Source organism: Oryzias latipes, chromosome 7 (genome assembly GCF_002234675.1).
Source record: "Oryzias latipes chromosome 7, ASM223467v1".
NCBI lineage: Eukaryota > Metazoa > Chordata > Actinopteri > Beloniformes > Adrianichthyidae > Oryzias > Oryzias latipes.
Window position 1 is genome coordinate 15,844,349 of NC_019865.2, and position 23,925 is coordinate 15,868,273.

The 23,925-nt window shown below is 38.1% G+C and overlaps 1 long non-coding RNA gene and 1 other non-coding gene across 2 annotated transcripts; one reads left to right on the forward strand and one right to left on the reverse strand.

Annotated features, from left to right (window-relative positions):
• Nucleotides 1-5,172: 5,172 nt before the first annotated feature.
• mir124-1 (microRNA 124-1) lies at nt 5,173-5,276 on the reverse strand. The gene has a single exon (NR_107114.1). It is a non-coding gene; the product is annotated as a microRNA 124-1 (primary transcript).
• Nucleotides 5,277-9,401: 4,125 nt separating this feature from the next.
• LOC110015306 lies at nt 9,402-22,738 on the forward strand. Its single transcript, XR_002290482.2, has 2 exons — nt 9,402-9,892; nt 22,366-22,738. It is a non-coding gene; the product is annotated as an uncharacterized LOC110015306 (long non-coding RNA).
• The last annotated feature ends 1,187 nt before the right edge of the window (nt 22,739-23,925 follow it).

A 23,925-nucleotide genomic window follows, 5' to 3' on the forward strand; every position in this document is an offset into this window, starting at 1 on the left:
TTTTTTTTTTTTTTTTTTTGCCTAAGACATTCAATTGGTTCAGGTTAACTGGGATTTCATAATAATCTTTATTAGCTGTGTTCTATTTTATTTACTTTATTTTGTACTTTTTTGTTGTTGAATACTTTTGGTATGGTAAAGTGCCTAGGATAGCACAAATTGAGATGCTTTCAGCATAATGGTGTTCACACTGGACAAGCAGGGAGCGCCGCTGTCTTTTTTTTATTTTCTACTGTTTACTAGCGCATGGCCACCACCTACAGTAGGAAGAGGCTTGGTGCTCTATTTTGAAATATGAAATATGAAATATGGTGTCACATGATTCCGGCTGGAAACGAACTACAATTATTTATTTCTCCTCCATTCCAACAATTTTTAACGGGTGGCACTTCCATGACTTGAAGGGACATCTTCCATTCGTCACTACCAAATCCGAGTTCCCTGATTGGTCAGAGTTCGACTTGGTTTTAACTTTGAACACACATTCAATGGACGCACGTTTTGTAGAAACTTGTGTAGTGTTGTGTGAATGTGAGAGTTTTGAACATGAAAGCCCAAAATGCTAATTTACGTAGACTTTTTATTGAAAGTGGTGAGTGTGCGTCACTAAAGGTGGTGTGAACGTAGCTTTGAGGCCTTCTCGCAGCAGACCAGTTGGGCTCCAAAGTGCCCCCCTTTTTCTTTTTAGTAGCTGTGATCTGTTCCATCCCTGAGCAATTGGTTGCTGGTTCATTTCAGCACCGGCCCCTGGACTTGAGAACAGAATAGTTCTACAGTCCTACTGTTTTAGCATACATAGCTTGCCTTGATGATGGAAAGAGTGGAGACAGGGACACTTGGCCCAACTGGTGTGCTAGGGGTAGACCCTAAAATATATGTATGTAATTATTGACAAAAAATTAAGCTGTTCTGCCTTAATTAACAACTATGTCTCTGATAAAATTTTTTTTTCTTTTCTTCCAAACAGGAGCGCCAAAACAGGAATAAACAATAGAAGGCATTTATCAGTGGCTTGATCAACGGTTACACTCGGACTTGATTTAAGGACAGAAGAATATGAAAATGCAACAAAGCCCTTCATTTTTGTGTTCTTTTTAATCCTGCTAAATCTGCCACTGTTCAGAGTTGTGCTTTTTCTTTGCTCCGTCTGCCACCAGTTTTTGTGCAGGGATAACAAGTCGATTACATGTAACATGTAGCCTAGTGGCCACCACATTGTTTTGTTCAGTTTGTGTAAACATTTCTCTTTCCGTTTAATTACACATCTTGCTGGCTTTTTTCCCCTCTTTTTTTCTTTATCCTATCCCTTCATCTCTCTAGTTAAGTCAGGGTTTGACTGCACAGTTATAAAAAGATGAAAAACAAAAAAAACTGCCACTTTATATTTTAGTACAATCAGGAGCAGATGTGTTCTTCCCCTGTTTTACCACTTGGGGGCAACATTGCCATTGTTCAAAGGTTTAATTTTGCCAACCCTGTTGGATGATCCTAAAGGCAATGTCGGACTTGGAGCTGTGTAATAAAACTTCAATGGTTCAACTATTTTTCATTCAAATCAAAAAAAGTATATTTTTTGGCTTACTACTGACAGTTTCATTTTAGAAACATGTTTTCTGGAGCCTTAATGCATTTCTTTGTTCCTGTAATTACTGGTGACTTGTCAAAGAACTGTTCACACAGTGACATTGCTGGAGAAATCAGGGATTGTGAAGTCACACAGGCCTCAAAACATTTCAGAGGAGGACTTTCTGAGGTGTCTGGGAAGAAGAAAAAACAACAGAAGTGTCCTCCACAACCAGAATTTTCTCCATAGAAATCAAGAAATTGTACTAACGACACCTTACACACGTTTATGCTTCTGTTGTCTCGAAGGGGGTCTACTGTTCTACAGACGTTTTTGCTAACACAATCCAGTCTGAAAGAATTGATGAACCCACAGTTTTATGACGCTTTAGCGAAATTATGTAACATTATACCTGAGTTGAATGAATTATGTTCCTTCTGTCTCCTCTTAAAAAAAAAAAAAGGGGGGGGGAGCCCACACATTTGTTCTTTCACCGTCATTCTGTCTTAATCCTGTTTTTTTTTTCCTAATTTTGTTTTGTTCAGTCCTTCATGTTGGACGAAATGCTAAGCTTTAATGTAGGAGCCTATATATTCAGTGAGAAAGCTTAAAATGTATAACCTAAAAAATTAATGTAACTGATTTACTGTCAAGTAAGAAAAAAAAATTAAGACTGAAAAGTGGTTTCTGTGTGTTTCCTTTTTTTATTGGATCCCACCATGATTTGCTTTTGCTTCAAAGTATTATGGTCGAATGGTCTCTGAAAGTTAAATTGGGTATTGTTTATACTGTGCAGCCCAACAGTTATGAGTTCTAAAAGAAACATTCTAGATGTTTATGAAAAGAAGTCTGAAAAGTGTCTTGCAGTTAAAAATGCAGTTATAAATTCATTTTATGGAGTTATAACAAATGCAGCCTATTTTCTATTATTGAGGAGTTTAAAGTGATGCAGTGCTGATAGCTGTAGGAGGTCTCCTTTAGGTGGAGGTTTCTAATTTGAATAAATAAATGACCAAGGCATACATCAACAAAGCTTGGATATCAGATCTTACTATAAATTCTAACGAATAAATGCAGGTTATATTGCTACATGTTTAGGTCATGTGCGTCGAGTGATTTTTTTTTTTGTCAGATCACATGTCAACATGAGACCTCTGATTTGAATCCTGCTAGAACTTGTTCCTTTGTATTGGTGTAGACAGTGAACTTGACTACGGTCACCTGAGTAAGAGCTGAATGTGTCACATTTATAAATGGCTAAAGCTGCACTTTGCACTGACGCGGTCCATGTACGTAATGAGAGATGATGAGCTGGAGCACCGTCTTCATCTCTTTTTGTTTCAACCTTTAGTAATATCTATGTTGATGTGAGGGCAAAGACACTATTAACCCAACCAACTCCTCTATCCATGCGCATCGTAGAACCAGGCAAAGATGAGAATCGAAAGGCTCTAAGCGAAGGCACTGCCTTCTGTTTTTGTTTTGTTTTTTAACTTGAAGAAGCATGAACTGGTTGTGATTGTGGGCCTTACAGTGCATGTTAGCAACAAGAGAAAAGAAAAGTGATTGCTGGAAAAAGAGGATAGTTAAACAATTTGAAAGGAGCTTTAGACCCTAGAGGTTAAACTGATTAGCTTACCAACTGCTGCAGTGGGAATCCCTTGTTTGGTGAAACTATCTTGGTTTTTCTTTATAAAAAATAAATCCTTAATAAACTGTCCAGTTAAAAACAAACGTGTCTTCTCATGAATTCTCAATTAATCCTCCGCTTCTGCAATATCATTAAAAACGTTATTATTTGAGCTGCTTTTTGACTAACTTTTTAAATGGCATCCAGGTATCAAAACATGCGTCTGTCTGTTCTGCTTCAAGAGCTTAAGTTTGTCTAAATATTTCATTGGTGCATGTACATTCATTTAAAGCAGAAGCTGTTTGGCTTAAGATGTAAACTTTTACCCATGTTTGCTGAAAAATGCCACTTAAAAATAAATAGAACATTACAAAATAATATTTAAATAAATAAAATAAAACCCAGCACTAAATCCTTTGGATAGGCATTGAAAATGTAAAATTAAATTACTTATTTACCACCACTTAAAATAGAGATCTAGTTCCAGTGTTGTACATGGTGGGAACTCTCCATGGTGCTGATTTTAAAATTCTAGGAATTCTGTTTCCATGAGCAAAAAAGTTACATATTAACAATATTTTATGCAAATAATGGATAAGAAAATGCTTTACAAGAATCACTATGTTTATCAAAATTAGTAAAATATTTATTTTTTATGCTTAAGTACTACTATGCATGGTGCAAATGTAACAGGCAATAATCACAAAAATAAATAGAATTTAAAATTTATTTTTGAAAGGGACATTTATGTGACACAATGATACAAAGCAAATATTGAAATAAAAGAGAAGAAAATACAAAAATCATTCCAGGTAGGCTCCCTTTGGACTCCGGGTACTCTGGTGTTCAATGCAACAATTACTCATAAAAGAAGTTAGTATTATTTTCTTCAGTCAATATTACCACTTGATCATGTAAAGTTTCAGTCAATTCTTTTGAAATACTCTGATATTCAATGATGAAAAGGAACTGAATGTGTTTAAAAGCCCTCAGAATGTTTAGACGTGTTCATATGACAGAACTGTAAACACAGCGTTTAACTGGGCCAAAAGAAAGTGTTTTCTGCAAAAATATAATCTAAATCTTACATATTAACTATGGTGTGAAATCAGAGTGAAATGTGGAAAACATGGCCATTAATCTGTTTTATAGTTTATTATTTCCCTGACAGTTGTTTGGTGGTCTACAGCTTCAACGACGCGCGTTCAGAGGGTCGCCAGTAGGTGGCATTTCATTGCATGTAGCTCCATATGTTTAGTACATCCAAATAAACAATGCAGCTTCAGTGATTTTAAACCCTCTGACACGTTGCAGGTTTTTTTTCTTCTGGGTATGAGAGTTGAGCCTCAAGCTGTTGAGATCAGGCATCTTGTCACAGCTTTGCGAACTATAACAGACTATAAAAATAGGTGCACGCTGCAAAATGGATTATTGTGTGATTCTAACTAAAAGTGGAAACTGGGATATGTGATCAAATAAAAAAACACCCGCATGATCCAATTGATTCCAATTTTAGGCCTATCCTGACCCTCATTGCCAAGAAATCAAATTGCATAAAATAGACGAGTGATCCGTTTAAGAAACCTGAAAAAGACCTCTCAGATGGAAGTTAGGAAGTATTTAAAAAACGTATAAAATATTCAAAATAAATACTTAAATGTGTGGTAAATCCTGCGCTTTTCCATATCCATGTTATTAAACATAGAACATGCTTTCAGGACAATAACTGTAATCGATCTAAACTAATTATATCATGGTAGCGTAAAGAACCTGCGCATTGCGTCCATCCCAAGCAACTCTCACACAAAATGCTTTGCAGGAGCACCGGTTTCCGAGTGCGTTTATGCAAAACCTAGGAAAAGAGTGACAGCACAGAAGCGAGCCTGATGCGGCTGTGATTGGCAATCTGGGCCTGTTTCTCTGCATGGCAGTATGGGTCAGAAGATTGATTTAAAAAAAACAAACATCAAATGTGAAGCACGATGCTGTAGATTCCTCTCTTGGCATTCACCGCGTGCCTTAATTGTATGGACATTAAATCAAGGTCCGCTGTGAACACGCAGAGTGACAACCTTTGAAGTGGCTTTCTCGTCCTGCTGATGTGTGCAGTGTGAAGCCCCTGCACAGCTCCTGACCTGCTCACCCTCACACCCCCCTGGATCGTTTTAGTGCCGGGAGGACACAACATCACATTTTCGGTGACTTTGTTGCAGTCCCCCCGTCCCCCGTGCGCACATGGGTACATAGACACGCATACAGAAAAAAAAGCCGCTTTGCATTACAATCACGCGCGCGCATGCACACAAATACGTATTTTGGGTACTCAAATCTAAAGCCGATTTATAGCCTGCACCAGCAATAAAGCGCGTGCTGCCACGTTTGTTTCAATGGATACAGAGGAATATTGACATGACTGCACCATTGATCAACATCAAAGACCACCAGAATAATAGCCATGTCTTAAAGATGTGGACCAACTTGAATATGTCCATAGAAATAAAGGAATTCTGTAACCTCTGATTCTGTGGTTGTGCGTCTTTACGCACAATCTTGGCAGGTTTCCTTGGAGTGGCAACTCACGCTGCGCAGTGTATCGCCTATAAAAAAGCTTTTCGTGCACAGCAATCTAAACCACAAGCCAACAACTAGAGTGAAAAATAAAGAAAATCAACAATGGCAGGACGTCTTCCTGCTATTTGTGTGAAGCCATCCATCCCCCTGTGAAGAGTACTGTATGTTCCACTTGGCTTGGATGCAGTTCCTCGACTTGTCCACGATCAACGCCCTCGGACAGAACGCGCCTCCTCTGTCCTCTCCTGCAGCTGCACTACAGAAGGCTAGCTTTACATTAGGTTTACCTATATCTTGACAACCGAAGCTGTTCCCCTACTGCAATCTAGACGGATCGACTACACACAGAGCAGTTTAGATCTAAACCAATCTCCAATCGGTGCGTAAATCTTCATCTTTAAGAACATCTCCTCTGATCCAAGAGTCAGTCGGTTCCGTTTGAATATGTATCTTTAATCTGACCCATCTCGATCGGAGTCCAGCCCTGGATGCGCGCCCCCCTTTCTCGCTCTCCATCGTTGCGGGCTGTATGATCCACTGGCTCGCAGATTAGAGCGCCCCTCTCTTCCCATCCTAGACAATTGCGAGTCTGGCTGATTGGGTTTCAGCGCAAGAGGATTACATGGGCGCGCAATGACGTCATGGCCCGCGGCCCAAGTTACCCCCCCCCCCCCACCTCATGCCCACAGTCTCTACGAAAACCAAATTCTCATCAGCCCCGAACGTCCTTGAAACCACCGACCTGACTTTTTTCCTGCAGCGCTTAATGCATGCCTGCATATACGGCTGTAGACTGCAGTTAGCAGTATCTAAAAGACTTCGCTTCAGCCTGGAAGGAATAGGTAGAATGTCAGCAGTTAAACGTGGAGGAAGCAGAAACGTGGGAAATCGAATAACGCATGTGCGCGTTTGAACTTCTTGGAGCGTGGAGGCGCATTTTCTCCCACTGATCTGCCTTCAACAGAACACTGTGACCGGGCTGGGAGGTGACCTCTCTGCTATTATGAGTTCTCCATTTACCAACAAAAAAAAAGCTTCTAGACACAAGTCCACTAGTATCTAAACCAAACTGAGAATCAACGATTATATATATATCTATATATCTATATATCTATATATCTCTCTCTCTCTCTCTCTATATATATATATATATATATATATATATATATATATATATATATATATATATATATATATATATATATATATAATGCATATTTTGATTTAGCTTGTGATGTAGCACAGTAATAAACCCTCACAATCGTGCAGCTGCTTTCTGTTTATATCTAAATGTTTCATCCAATCTCTTTGTTTTTTATTTGCTTATTTATTTCTATTTCTAAATATGCATGTGCTCCGGAATTTATTTCTGAGGCCTTCGGCCTGTGCTCTAGTAAAACTAAAGGCACGTAGCCTTACGTTTATTTCTAACTTCATATTTATTATGGTAAAGCTACTCTTGCTTTTGCCTCACCAAAGCAGTGCTGTTTTAGCGCATATGCACAGTTTCGAACAGGTTCAAATCCTATTGGTTTGTCGACATACAATTCAGTTCTAATATTAGTGGACTTAAAAAATTCCACTGTCACGTGTTTCCTGTAATCTTCTCTTAATGCTCAAAGCCATTTTTAAGAATTAAAAAATAAAAAAAATGCACATACTAATGCCAGTTATCTAATCATTTGTTTTTTAGGTTAAGTTGTTTTATTGGAATTTTAGCAGCAATGCATGATGCATTTTGTAATGTTACTCTTTAAACTATACTGTAAAGTCCACTCGTTTGATATGATGTCTCAAACTCACATCTTTTTGCATTCAAACCTCGTCCCGCGGAAATACGTCTGATTGAAGTCCCGGATGAAACTGTCATTATATGTTTTGAATGTTCCTTTTCTTCTGCTCCTGTGACCATACCTCCCACTGTTGGCTGAACAAAGAAATGGAAAGGAGGAACCTTCTGCAGTGTTTATGGGGAAAGTGCCTGCAGAATTGCAAATGCGCGCCCTATTTTCTTTTTTTAAACAGATGCAATGTTAACTGTTTTAACCGGCATGATTATTTGAACCCGTGCCACAATCTGCATCTGAAAACGTCACCGCCACATTTACATTAAGGCAAAGGAGCCCTTCCATTCAAGGCCTATGTGTGTGCTAAAACCTCCTGCTTCGCATCAATAAGTAAATAAAAAATAAACAAAAATTAGTGACTCATGCGTGAAGAGAGCGCATCCTTTGTCCAAATAAAGCTTTAAAAATAGATCCACGCTTAGAGTCAAAATCCTTTGTATTCTCTGGCATCCTCCAGGTCTGTACCATAAATCTGGGTCCATCCATCATATCTTCTGGTTTGCTGCAGCCGAAGGATTTGATCTTTGGGCGGCAAAAAAAAAGAAAACACTCAAAACGCGGTTGCATCACGCACCAAACTTCAGCCAAAGAAATCCTCCGTGTCTGTCCACACGCACGATGAGGCAGACGGAAGGTTTGCGGTCTGAGCTGCGGCTGCTTTTTCCTCTGCTCGTCTCTTCCCTCTGCAGAGCTGAGCGGCCTCCACATCTTAAGCGCAATGAAGGGGGAGCTGTCCCTATGCATTACAATGACATTCAGGGCCCTATTCATTCAGCCACTGTCTAACGGTCTTTGGACGGCAAATGCACCCCCATCGGGGAGTCGCAGCCCCCTCATTACACCCCCAATCCCTACACGAAGCCCCCCACAAAAGCTTCAACAAAAGAGTGGTGAGTCGGCCCCAGTTGTGTGAGCTGCGGCCCCAGGACTTTTTAGGAATGCTGGGAATTTTTTTTTCCTCCTATGCATTTGAATTGCACCAAGAAACGTCCAGTGGGAAGTTACAATGTAAAGAATGCATTTTTGATAAAGGTCCTCTCGGATGTTATGACAAAGAAAACACGCGTTAACTGCAAAGACAGACTGTTTTATAAAAGCTGGGGAAAACAAACGCACAAAAGGTTACCAACACGTGCTTCACAGCATTGAAAAAGTCGTTTATGGAGAACTATCTACCTGTTTGCATTTTTAGATATTGCCAAATATGGGCTAGTTTAACCAAAACTTACAGAAATAAAATACGTTCAATTAAATACTTATTATTTTGATAAATTGACATTTTAGTAGATAGCTTCTATAGCAACAACAACAATAATAATGTTATTATTCTTTATGTATTTGCATATAAAACATTTCTGTTTTTCCCCCCATGAAATACATTGATTTCCTGAAAGGCCCATAAGAAGCCCAGCTGGGCATCTGGTCATGGGCCCCTTCATCATTACGCATGCGTCAGTTCTGCAGGCTCCTGTGCAGCTGGACACAATAAGCGAATATATGCCTGTAACCATCATAAACACACTTTGATCAGAATTTAAACCCGTTGGAATGTTGGTGTAAATATTTGACACTTATATGTAACCACCCCCCTCCCCCGCAAAACTTACTATAGTGTGTTTTTAAAAAAATATTTTATTTCTACTTTTCAAAATTGATTCATAGTATCCGTGTGCACCTTTATCTTTTTTATATTTCAGTATTTTTAATAACTTTAATAAAACTGAATTCATTGCACTTACGAAAGCCCTAATTTTCAGACGCATCGTTTTTTTTTCTTTTAAAGCGGTGAAGTTAGTCATCGTGGACGTAAACAAACCTCTGGTGCACTTTGCTAAAACCGTCCACACTTTCAAATGCGCACGACTTATTTTGAAAGGCACATAAATAGGTGTAACTTTGCAAACATGTCTTAAGAGCAGAGATCCAGAAGGACCCTCCAGTATTGTCCACCGAGAGAAAGAGAAACAGGCTGACAAAAGAAGCTATTGTTCCCGGCGAACAATTCAAGAGGCCTATAAGCTGTCCTCTGCGATCAGGCGCGCGGGCGCTGATTTGAATGCAAGGGGGGCCCATCCGAGAAGAAACGCTGATATATAGCCAGATAGGCTTAGAACAGTAGCCAACATAAATGTAGGCGAGTTAGTCTTTAACCAACGTTTGAAAAGACGCGCTCAGTGGGCAGACAAAGTTTAGAGGCGGAGAGTTTTGGGAGATGCAACAAGTCACACCTGCTCCCTTCTCAGATGCTCACCAGTGAGACTGTGGTCCACGTGGTCACAGGTAAGATGCTGAAATAATACCTGTTTACATGGATTCAGCTCTGAATAAGATTATTTAGTTTATTAGCCTAATTAATGTGGTATTTAAAGTATTTGGAGAGGAAAAATATTAAAAAAAACACACATGCATACATACATACACACGTAAACATATATTTATATATATTTACACAAAAAAATGGATTTGATGTCAGTTACTCTGAGTTTTTAGGGAAGAACAAAAGTACATATTAGAACCTGACCTTCAAGTAATTTTCATTGCTTTTAATCTGAAAAAATAATTTTTTGTGCAACATTTATAACAATTACTTTTTACTTTTTTTTAAATAGTATTTCAATTCATTGTGGTTACCCTCTAGTGTAAACCCTCAAGTATGAGTCCTGACAATCGGTTTTTATTCTTTCTCCTCTCGTTTGCACACACATGCAAAAAAACAACAACACAAACATCCACACATAATGTTTTATGGAGTTAATCATCTACATTTCAGTATTTTTGCGTACATTTTAAAGCAAAAAGTATTTTTTTCTCATAAAGAAACACCTCTCATAAATGTTGAGTTGATGATATATAGAACATTTGTCTGTTACTAGATGTGCTCACCTATCAATAAAGCCGGGCCACTTGACTTGCAAGGAGAGTGTCAGCACTAATGTAAAGGTCCTCCACTCTAGCCAATAAATGTCATGATCTGTTTGCATTGATCTGCTTCTCACAAAGTCAGTTCAAAACAGTCGTTATCTTGACTGTTGTTTAATAGACATTTTAAAGGGCTGATTAATCTTAGATCTCTAAAAAAAAAAAATTGTGTGTCTGTTTGCATGCACGTTTACAAATCACCCTTCAGGTTAAAGCCTCAAAATGAATAATAAAAATTGACAGTAAATCTCTGATCCTGAAAGGACTTGATGGTTTTTCTTGTGCACACTGATTGAGTTGTGCAATATTTTCTTTGTGCAACATTTAGTCTTTAATGCTTACCATTTCTTTCACGTTATGATTAACCAACGGCTTCTCATGCAGTGTAGTCTGAATACGCAGCAGACCAAAAAAACTCCTGGGCTGGCAAATTAATACATAAAAATACACCATTTACTTTTAACAGAAATAAAATAGAAGATATTTTTATACTTGCATTAGGCCAACATAGAAGAGCAAAGGTGACATCGACGGTGTTTTACACAAATCTTTGGTGCCAGCCGTTCACATCAAAACAAGAAGCACACCTAGCTTCCCTTCAAAACAATGCTCTTTACTGATGCTTACACGCACACACACACACACCTACACACGCACACACACAGCATGTTCATGTGCAACAATCCCAAAAACCTATGCACAGCTTTTCTTATCTGAACACTGTGACTAAACCTGGCTCATGTCTCGCACTCGCAGCCAGACCCACAATTAACCAGCACCTCAGCCAAACATCACTCAGGAGAAACCTATAGGAAAAAGAGGTGTGGACACTCAAAATATTAAGGGAAAGAGGAAAAATGTGGGAACATGACACTTTAAACACCACAATTTAAAAAAATGTGGTTACAAAGTGTAGATTAATATTTTTGTGCGTGTACACATATCTGTAGGAGCATCGCATCTAAATATTTGCTTAATTTATTTGTGAATGCACAACAATCATCAGTAAACACGCAGGATTACACTCAGACCTCTCCCATCCCCCACAATGTTTATGTTTTTGTAATATCTTGCATATTTGGTAAATCTCTATGAAAAAGCTAGAGTTCGGGATCATTACAGCTGGGTTGCATACAGCTAGCTTCAAATGTAGTCGAATTCAAAGAATTTCATAAAGCAAAATATGAACAACATGGTTGAACAATTATGGTTCTGTAAGTCAGGTGGTGTCATGTTCACTGACAAAAATTTCAGCTGCAGTCACTTTAAATATAAAATAAAACTAAAATGATTGATATCTGAAACGATTGGAATTGCTCATCACAAACCTACTAACCAGTCCTTCCTGAATTTACAGCATCACATGTTTAAATTAATGTATAAATTAATGTGTGCAGTTTAAAACAACATTTTGCTTAAAGAAAAAATGTATTAAAATCTAAAACGAATTGAGCGAATCTGAAACAACAAGATATATGGTATTTTTGGGAGGTAATTTGTGACATAAAAGGATGCATAAAAACAATTGGGACAAGCTCCACAAAGAGATTCAAAAACCTAACCCAAAAAATTCCAGAAAAAACAAAATGATCAAATATTTAAAATAAAATTACATTCAAATTTTTGCTCCCCTTTTTATATGAATTTAACTTTCATGCCTATTCATGTCACAAATTTGCAACGTACCATTAAATCCAGGACTCAACACCTTTGGCAACACCTTGGATGGAAAAAAAAAATTGAATACTTTTTTTTATATAATTGGAAACAAATGTAGGAATGAAGGGGTTATAGAGCTGCTTCATTAATTAAAGTCTCCTATGGAATTTCTTTTGCATAGCTCTTCATTTTGCTGGCTATTTTCTATTTGTTCCTTTGTATCTGACAATCTGTAAATGAAAAAAAAACCCATTAATTTTAAGCACAACAAACTGAAAGTTTGGAAATTATTATGCCTTCTTAAAATTGCTTGAAATCATCTGTGATATAATTATTTTAAAATACAAAATCAACTTGGGGGTTTTCAGTTTTGACGTGTCACGTTTCTAATTTTGCTGCTTAGAAAAAGAGTTGTTTAAACACAATAAATTTTATTCTTTCTCTGAATATTATTTGTATCCATATTAAAAAAAAACAAATCATAACTTTCTGAAACATCAGTTAACACTGTTAAGAAGTTAGCTGACAATAATGGGAGTTCAGATAAGGTTGATGAAGCTGCTGGGATTGTGCTTCAGCCATTGTTTTCTGTCTTGTTGATGCGGTCTTTTTGCTGGTACAGTGCTGCGCACGTAAGGTCTAGTGGGCATTGTTGAGTATCTGGGGGAACTGTTTAGTTCCCTAAAGAAGATTAGAGATGATTGGTTTTATTGACCCGCCTGCGCTGCGGTTATCAGGACGACTTATGGAGCACGAAGTCATGCTTTTGTCTGGCCCTCATTGTTCTTCTAGGCCCAAGACCCTGCACTGATATGAATTTGATATGACAGTAAAGTGGCAATTATGTACATGTGTGGAAGACCCCGCTCCCGTTTGACTCCAACTGGAGTGAAGAGACAGGGGTTGTGAGTGGAGAGAAAAGCAGAAAAGATAAGGTGTAGGTATGACTGGGGGGGGGGGGGGGGGGGGGTGTTAATAAATAGGTCTTGATGACAATTTGCCGTAAAATTCCTTAATCTTTTGTTATTCCACTCTTTTATTCAATAAAAGTCTGACAATGAAATATTGATAAGTGATAAGGAGGCTGTGAGCTGGTCTGTTTTTTCATTATTTCATCCTGTCACATCTTATCAGCATCAGCTGCATTTGCAGGCAACCTACTGTTATATAATCAGTTGCAAAATTATTATTATGATTACTATTACGTTTTCACTTTGATGCAACCTTGATGATACTAATTTAGAACCACTTGGATTCATTAATTGAATGCATTGCTAACTTTTTGAACACGTTTTTTTAGAATTCATCTATATGATTAGCTTTAACTTGCTCTTCAGTGACCCTTTAGCTCTAGAAAGCACACAGAGTGATTTATTCACTTGCATGTGAGTTTGTGTGTTTACTTCTGTAGTTTCCTCTATGTTTGGGTGACTGTGAACTTGAGTGAGCCTGCCATATAAAAATCAAAGTTGGAAGACGATGTGTTAGTCTATTTTTAATCCCCCTTTATTCCACTCTTCCTTTTTTCCCACTCTTTTATGCACTCGTCCTGGAGAAAAGGTGTTGAATCATCTAAATCATTCCTTGGCTATTATATCCAATTAATGCCTCCTCATTGTGTTTTATTGTGTTATAAACTGCTATTGCTTGTGGTTCAGTAGACAAACACAATGTGTTTCTGTGCTGCCTGCCACCGGGGGCTGGCTGTAGACATGCTGGGGAGGGACAGAGGGGGACTTGGCCACTGCCCATGGGGGCCCACGGCCACTCTAAATCAGTTAGTTTTGGAGGAGATCCTGGTCGGCTTTTTAAGAGAGTCCATTATAGGCTTGTTAATGCCTCAGCCGAGGGGGAAACACTACTAACTGCTCTCAATTCTCTATGCACTCAATCTCCTCGTCACCGTCTGACACGAACGCATACACCTTCAGAAATGCAGTTTTTCCTCTCATGCTTGTCCCCCTCGCCACGTGCTTCTCTTTAAAATGTGTGACTGATTGTGTCTTCCCTTTGTATCCAGTTTTTTTTTTTTCCTCATGTGACACACCCACTTCAGTCTCAGTCCTCTGTTCAATAATGTCGTTGGGTTTGGTCTTTACTTAAAGCAAGACACAATCATGAAGTCTTTTCATCGATTGCACATACGTTCGTGGCTTGCCTGTGCCCTTTTTTGTACGTGCATGCGTGCGGCTTGAGAGTGCGTGTGAAGACAGCAATGCGTTCGACACATTTATGGTTTCTTTGAAGATGTATTTTGAAGTCTACTGGGGTATTGTTCAGTGTGTTATTGCATACTTAGAAAAGCGTGTTTTGAGACAGAATATGTGTGAAATTTTAATTCACACTATATGTGAGAAGCGGGTTAGTTCATTTATCACTGAGAGGAGTGCCCCACAGAGCTGCTTCAACTCTCAGAGGGTCCAAAGTCACACCATGCTCCACAGGATTTGAACAATCCTACATAAGCTCAAAACCAAAATATTCTCAAAGTAGACCATTTATTTGGCTCCTGCCAACGTTTTATGTTTTCTCTCTTTAAGTCGAAATAGCTGCTGTGTTCTGTTCTTGTTGCTGCTATAGGCGCCTTTTTTCAACCACACCTGAGGCGAAAGCTAATGTCCTCCATCTCCACATTCTGAACTGTTGTCAAAGAAAGGTGCCTCTCGGTCGCTCTGGAAACCATAGCTCCTGCATGCTATGCGTGATTGACAAGAAGAAGGTGTGACAGAGTAAAAGCTGTGTGTTAATGGACATCTTATGAGCCGGTCAAAGTGCCAGCAGCACCTCAGTGTTTCTTTTTGTACATAACCATTCTGAAACATGTTTTAAATCCACCACAGACAAGGTTGCTGTCACCCAACGTTCCCGTTCTTAATGAATGTCTAGTTTTCCTAGTTACTTTTTTTTTTTGCTGTTGAGAAGGGAACGCTGTAAGTGTCTTCCATAACACATGCATCCCTTCATGTTTATCCTGAGAACACTAAGGCAGTGTACATAAAAAGATAACTAATAATTATTTTTATCAAAGCACCTATTTGTGCCTTTGTTTCGTGTCGCATAACACCGTTTCAGTAGTTCATACTCTGCAGTAGAAACACGCCTGACTGTGCAGACATCAACACTGACACCTACATTTTGACTGTCTTTTGTGTAGATGTTTTTATCAGCTCACCTGCTGTCTTCATTCTCAGAAACCTGATAAACCGTGGAACCAATAACTGATAGCCTATCAGGAAGCAGGCAGAGGTGTCCAGTGAAGGCCCAGAAAATGGACCTTTTCTGGACCAGATAAGCAAAATCAGAAATAACTGACTCAAGGGAGCACTTGCCACCTTTTACTGATACTTTCAGTGTAGCCTCAGTTTTCTTTGAAAGTTGCCACCTTTTTTTATTTTCTTATTATATATACAGTATTAATGTATACAGTATGTATGCACACAGTATGTATATATACAGTATGTATATATGTATATTTATATTGCAAACTAAAGTTAAAAAAGTAATTATATATAGATACTGAATATATACAGTATGTATATATACAGTATCTATATATAGTTACTTTTTGTTTACTGTAATCTGTTGCTCCTTTTATTCTAAAGAGTACTCAAAGTGTTGGATATCTCACAGCATTAATCACAGACGACATGACTTAATGTAGGTTAAAGGCTCTGGATCTTGACGATGTTTCACCTTTATTTTTCCTTTACCTTGTTCTGATATGCTGCTTATGATCCCTGTTGACAGAAATTATTTGCCATAAGTCTCTACCCCTCCCAGACCCTCATATGAGATGTTTTTTTTTCAACAAATGCTCAATTAATCACAAATCCCACATCTCCACACATTTTCCTTTCCCATTATCATTACCAGCATCTCATCACCACTTCATCATTAGCTGCCTCTAATAGTGTTTGTTGTGGTTTCTCATATTGCAGTTCATGTTTTTGCCTTCAGATGCTTTTTTAAATTTCGATTTGATGGGCATAGTTGTTGCATAAGTTGTGATTCTACCATTTCAAATGGACCTGAAAGACATTTAAGGAGATTTGTCTTTGATGATGTGTCTGTTGTTTGTCTTATGGGAAGAATAATATTTGCCTGAGTGGATCCCCGACTTCCTGAAGTTATTTCAGTGCATCTGCATCCTGGAGTAGCTGTCATTCTGTTTTTGTCCTCCACTTCTCTGTATTCTGCTGTGTTTACTTATTTATTTTTTTCAAATCACTGGAACAATCAGGATCTTGCTCATAAAGCTTGCTCCCGTCTTTCTGACTTCCTGTACTTTTTTTGAACGTTACCTTATTTCATCTTCCTCACTCCTTTCCTCTCCATCCTGCATGCCTCAGCAGACTTTCCTTCCTGCCTCTGTGTTGGCATGAGCCGCGCTGGCTCGGCCCCTGCCTGCTCGCACTTTATGCTGATTGGACCAGCTGTTCCACTTAAATTCACCATGGCAACCACAACCTGTCGCCTAGCAACCCTGCTCTTATCCCTGATTCCTGCCAGTGCTCTCCACAGGCAGAGGGAGAGAGAAAGGCAGAAAAGATGGAAAATTTCTCAGATTATTTTTTTCTGCATGTGTGTATTTGTGTGTTATACATGGGTATGTGTGGCTCCTCAGCTGTGACTCAGAAGGAAATGTGTTGAGTGAGATAATAAGATAGTTAGATGCAGCTTGTTTGTGCATGTTGCCTGTATGGACCGTCATTCGTTGTAGAGTATCAGTCAAAAATCAATGTATGCACAGGATTTGGGTTTAGGTGCGCATATGGATGTGTGTGAGAGTGTATACTTGTTTTTCAGTGGCTTGACTTTTCCTTTAGTGAAGGGATGAGAACAAAGGTTCTTGCAAACTAAAGCTAAAGAATTCATGACAGTGTTGCTCTCAGAGGCCCAACTGTCAGGGTAGACTCATGGCCTGAGAATACTAATCAGAAATACTGGACAGATGGACAAACACACACCACACACACGTAAACACACAAACGCCAAACGGCTTGAGTAGGCAGTCTGCTCTGGAATGCCATCATCCACATTTCTCAATCAGGAAATTTCACCTTTTGGCTAAAGATGTTTCCTGCAGCCTAGTAAACAGGCCCAAAATCAGCAATTCCCCAAAAAATTATTTTCTCGGAGGAGACCGGATCTCGCAAAAAGTCAAAAGTCATGATTCAATTAACATTTGAGAATTGATCTGCCACCAGTGGATGGCCTGTTTGAGTCCTTCTGTGCCGAGCCAGTGTGTGTTTCTGATGATTGTGTTGTGTATCTTATCATCTCACTTGTTTTAAATCACATTTTGATACGTGGCCCACAAATCAGTACATAAAAAATTGTGGCGATATGTTACACTCCAGTTCTTTTACCTACATGCATCTCTAAATGGATTTTGTAAATCTAGATATACAGTATATTATTCATTTGGCATTTAAAACTATAAATGAAAATGCCTTTTAACAGAGAAACTCAATTTGTTTCTCCTACTGCCTCTTTTTAATTTTAAGCAACAATAACAAAATACTTTTGACATAACAGCTTCAAACAATTAAACAGGGCTTTTTTTGCTCTTTAAAGCCTCGTTTCTACTGAGCGGTTTGGTCCGGTCCAGTTTAGAATGGTCCAGGCAAGTCAGGTGATTTGGTCTTCCTTAATGAGTCCATTTTAAATTGGAAACCCTGAAAATACTGGACTGGACTGGACTGGACAGTACTGTACTGCTAAGTGAAAACAAGACTGTTTGTTCTTTGTGGTTAAAAAAAGTGTCATTAATTTATTCAGACATCGTTTGCAGTGCTGAGAAAATGCAGCCAAAACACACATCCCTCGCTGTGGTTTTCCTTCAGTTCACTGTAATTGATCTGACTTTGTAGAGCTTATGATTGGACGTCTTTTGATAGCATCACATGTAAGACAGAACAAAACACAACAGGAAGAGAAACTGACAGTTTGCTAGAAACCGATCATTTACTTCTTTATTGATTTTATACTTTCTTTCCCAACAAAACCTTGTTGGTATCTGTGGTTTTCAACCAAAAGTGTTGTAGTGTGATCAGTGGTAAATCGACTTTCCAATATCTATCTCTTATCCTGTACATCCCTACTGAAAATGCTTTGGGTTTGTGTTATGTGTATCTGCCTGGAAATTTCTGCCTGAATATTTTTTAGTTTCTTTGTAATCTTCCTTGTTTTTGGAAAAAAGGAAAATTTTCGAAGTAGGAACAAATATGATTCTTGCACACTGAGGCTTGGTTGTTTTTAAAAAAGTAATTTCAGTAGGTGATCATTAGGATTAGATTTATGATTAGGATTTGACACATGTAGTATATATGACATGTAGGTTCTTTGAGGACCAAAGGTTAAAGACTTTCTGTAGAAGTGTGCACGAAAAAGTGATCCAAAAACAACACTTTGCAAAGAAAGATCTAAAGATAAATTACATAATTATCAACCTTTGGCTCAAAACATCATTAAAGCCGTGAAAGAAACTAGACTGTTTTCGGGAGCTTCAAGTCTGATCTTTGATCTTTGATTCCTGAGTCAGCGCTGTAGCAAAAGCTGTCCCAGGAGTTGCATTATTGCAACACGTGGCTATCCATGTGTTTGTCATTTAGCTAAAGAAAAATGACTTTTTTGAGTTGTGTGCCTGGCTACACAAAAATGATCTAAAACCATTTTTTTCCCCTTTTTTAATCTTTTACAAAAAAAAAAGATGACTGGTACATTTAAAGATGAAAACAGTTATTGGAAAACATGAAGTATATTGATTCAAACATTTCTGAAGAAATATAAAATATTTATGTTAACCTTTTTTGTCATATTCCAGTTTGATAGTAAGTGCTTTTTCTTTTAATAACTTATTGTACATATTTACCATCTGCTGATACAACAAATAAATTGACTCTTAAGATTTGTTGTTAGAGTTCTTGCAAAATGTAAAATTTGCTAATTGATCTTTACATATTTGGTTTATAGAAAGTAGATTTCGTTTTGATTCATCCATTTTCTAGAAAAAACATCTTAAAGCCAAATCTATTCACACCCATTTAAATCTATTTTGTTCTTTGCCAAAAACATAAGCCTATTTTTTAGGCAACTGCCCTTACGGTTGGAAATGCGCTGTCTGTGGGGGAAAAATAATCAATTCTGTGTGGGGCATGTGGGTGGCTGCTGGAAATTTGAAGATCGTAGACAACCCGGTGAGCCCGTAAGGCGAGGTATGCTGCAGGCATCCGGTTGTAGTAAACACTTAAGCAATATAAAAAGGTAAGTAAGGGGGAAGTAGATGAGACGCAAACCTGTCGTACAAATTTTTCATCTTTGTAACCCCCACAAACCTTGTGCACAGCGCTGGGAGCTCATTAGTGCTGTTCAAGTGCAAGGTGCATGCTCCTTAAGGCGTACTTTGCATGTAGCCTGACTGTTAGAAATGTGGAAATTGGACAAGAAGAGTGTAATTTTTGTGGGCATCCTACAGGTATCCCACATGAACTTCCATATCACATGCACATCATGTGCATGCAGCGTTTGCTCAGAGGTCAGTAAGAAGCCAGTGCACGCACCTTACTAATGACTGGGGTGTGGCATAAGGGCACCATACGATAGCATCACCCACACACCATAAGTGCATATTATAAATGCTTCATGACACACTTACCAAACACAATACTAGTATGTTCCATTTTCACAATGTCCCTTTAAGGTGGCTGCACAAGCCTCAAAGGAACTGCAAGACACACCTGCACTCCCTTAAAGATGAGGCAGTTTCTGTCTACAGATCCGGACAACCCAAAAACCTGCAGCACCAGTGGGTCAACCCTGTAGGCGTGCATGTGACCTAAGCATTAGTTATGTTGTCACTATGAATTTAAACAATCAATTTAAAAAGTATCATAACTGGACAACACGTCAGTCCTTTGAGAATATTTAGGAGAGCAAACTATTTATTTTGGGTGTTGCTCTTTGATGTTGCTTGCAAGATGCTCAAAATCTTTTGGCGTTAAAGTGTCTGCTAAGCCAGTAGCATCAGAGCCAGTGGCTCAGAGACACTGAACAAGCTGATGAATACCACTAGATCTTTGTCATAGGGGCTCTGGAACCTCTGGAGCTGTTTTGCAAAAAATTAATGTGGCACTAAAGAATTATATTACCGGTACAGTCAAAACTCCAAACTCTTTGCACAACACACTGTTGATGTTGGTACAATTTACCCTAACCCAAAGGTGTTCAGAATTGCAAATACAAACGTGTATGAAAGGTTAAAATGGGGAAAACCGTAACTGTTTGGTTCACTGGTGGAAATAAAGTTTCTTCGAGCGTTACGGGGGAACCTTCGGTTCCAGCCGAGAACTTGTTGATGTCTGCAGCCAGGACCTCTTGGGAAAGGAGGCTGCTGCAAGGGATTATATTTGACCACGTTATTTATTTGAAGAATAAACTGGCTCAAGAAATTTTAACATTTTTTACATAATATTATTGTTTTTATTCAATATTCTATTATTGTTTGTTTGTTTTATTGGATGAGTTAAAAAAATTCCAATACTGTGAATAAATTGTTTGCAACAATTTGATTTCTCATCAAAACTTGTAAAATAATTTTTAATTAAATTAAATTTTAAAAAATTGCAAGCTTTACTGTTTTCATGTTTTTGCTGCAAAAACAGTTAAAGGCATTAAAATTTTTTAATTTTTATTATAGCAACTCGTGCAAGGTTAACACTACATAAATGGCATTTTATTTTTCCTTATTGTTTCCTTATTTTTGGTAATATAATCAAGACACAACAGCCACAGCAAGGATTTGCAGCACAAGATAAATTAGTAGTTGTCAGCTTGAACAGACACTTTGATTGTGACTCATGAAAAAGATATGAACACATACAAAATATGTGAAATACATCCATCATACATTGAATAACTTTTCTATAAGTCATGTGGATGCTGCTTCATGGTCCATTAAAGAATGGGATGAATGGATGGAAGCCAAAGTCATTTTAGTAATGAAATAGGCTTCCAAGAAGCTGCCAGTTGGCCCACCACAATTCGAAATAACGCTTGGCCCCTTTTGTCAAAAGGGGCCCCAACAACAATCTGTCTGATTGAAAATGCTGTATTAAAAATATTAGAACCCCCCCTCCATAAAAAAAGGAGAACTGAGAGTTATATGTTGAAATTGACAACAGCTGCTTCCATGTATAGTTACCTCTAAATCACAAACTTTTAAAATATATTTCAAATAATTATGAAACCTTTTTTTTTAGCAAAAGAGCAGCCTTGTTGTTCATTAAAACCTGAATTTAAATAAAATTGTTTTAAGTTAAGTTGTCAGGTGTGCCAAGAAATGTTTTAAGCTGTTAGGCATTTGGATGTTTGTTTCGAATCAGAATTCACAGTTGAGGATCACAAATAGAGCAATTATTCTGCAATTATGTGATGTTGTCTGCCATGCTGGGTTGGAAATTGTGCAGAATGTATAAAACTCTAAAGCATCCTTTGGATTTAGTCATCAATTTCTCTTTTTGCCTACCATTTTCTTCTGCAAACAGACACACGACCTTCTTCTGGAGAAAAGGCATATAGAAAGCTTGTTTGAGAATTTCAAGGGAGATGATTCTTGAAGGATTAAAAATGAGTTTTGGTTTTCTTTAAGACAGTGTTAAGTAATGCCTCGATTGTTGCAACACTTTATCTTCATTTACAAGGTCCATAATGGAAAATTGACTTTGGCCTCGCTGTCCACCTGAAGGATGGCTCACTGGAAGGAAGTGAGTTTAATGTTTGCATCTGAGATGTGAGCACAAAACCAGAAAAAAACTGGGGAAGAAGAGGAACAAATGTGATTCAATAACCTATATGCCCTATAATGATATTTTCAAAAACAAACAAATAAAACAATTTACAGTTAGAGATTAAGCATATTCTATGCTGTTTGACCTCTTTGCTGTGTGTATGTGTGGGGAACAATGGCCACCACTTCAGCAGGCCTGATCATGAGGGGCCCTATGTTCATCCACAACCCAAAAGGACAATAGAAGGCTGGGGCCCTGTTGCCGTCTCGGCAGCCTGGCTCTCCTTTGTTCTGTGTGGATATGTGAGGCTGCAGTGACAGATGGCAAGGACATAGTGGCGTATGTGTTACCTTTCTGAATGACGTGCAATGTGTACTCTTTCTACAGACGAACCGCAGAGAGACGGCAGCTGCCCATCCTTTTCGTCCCACAACACCCTGCAAGGATACAAATGCACATCCAATGTTCCTCCAGTCAAGATGTGCTGAAACATTTTTGGAATAACATATGAAATCAGTGCTACAGGACAATTTAATAAATCAAAAAAGTAAAAACATGAAGAAGAAAGAACTGAGAATATATTTGGGTTCACATTTTGTGTTTTTGTTATTTTTTTCTCTTTTGACTGCTGTACACTTTCACATTTTTGTTAATGCCTGTCATCTTTAACTGGAAAGTTTAGGAGTCCTCTAATAAAGGTAATACGTCTAAACAAGCTGCTTGGATATCTAAATTGCATCCATTTAAATGGGCCAAAAAAGGAAAAAAAAACAGAGATTGTCTTTATTTTCTGCTCACATGTATATCTACATATAAAAAGAAGGTGAAGTAAATACAAGCCCTTACTGAGTTTTTGTGTGCACGTTTGATGTGCTTTTATTTCCTGTTTTTTTAATAATGCGGTTTTGGCGAGGGGCTTCAAAGGCAGACTGATGGGAATTGGCTTAATTTGCATGAACTGTTGTTGATTTATAGCCCAGCTAGAGGTTAATGATAGAGTTGTTCATAGCTGCTGGTTCTTTCCCTCTGTAAAATCATTAAAATGAGGCAACTGCGAAACCATGTAGGATAAATCCATCATTTATTTTCTCTCAGTGACCAACTGTCTTCTGATCTTTGCCACTCACCGCCGCTGCCTCGTCTCAGCCCACCCACAGGACCACGTCTCATTCACCGGGGGATGAACTAGATAAGTTAATAAACATTTTATAGACTTTTATGTGCACTTACTGAATGGCCTTGACAATGAAGATGAAGGAGAACATGGAGGAGAAACAGTCTTCATTTAAAGGTGATCAAAGCTTCTCTTTTTAGCTATTTCATGAGGATCTTGGTTGCCCTCAAATTAGCAATTCATGCTGCACACCTCCAAATAGAGCACATATGATTATTCTATGCAAATATCGGTGCACCTTTTTATACCCTTTGCTGTTATGTCAAAGCTCAGTTGATGACTGCAAACCCAAAAATTGCCTTATGGACAATCTGTGCCATTAACCTTAGTAGCATTTGCAATGAAGGCTATCAGAAGATGCTTCAAACCACACAAACCAAACAAACAAGCAAATTAACATTAGATAGAGAGAGAGAAAAAAAAAGTCAAAGGCTGGCTCAAAATGTAATTTTTTAAAAATCTTATGTGTTTTATATGTGATGATGATTCTTGTGAATTCCTGATACTGTTTAGTAACTAAAATATGACAAAATTTTTTTAATTGAACACATTTCTAGGATTTGAGGATGTAATCGTCTGAAGACCACAACCTGACAGATTTATAATAGTCATTTGTATTTTGTTGTTTTTAGTGCATCTACACACAGACAAAGTATTTCTTCATGTATTTATGTTTACCACACAATTGTTTTAAGTAAAATTGTTTGGACTATAAGTCGCTTTGTAATATGAGCTGCAGCAGTCTAAACATGCATAATAAAGAACAAATGTCA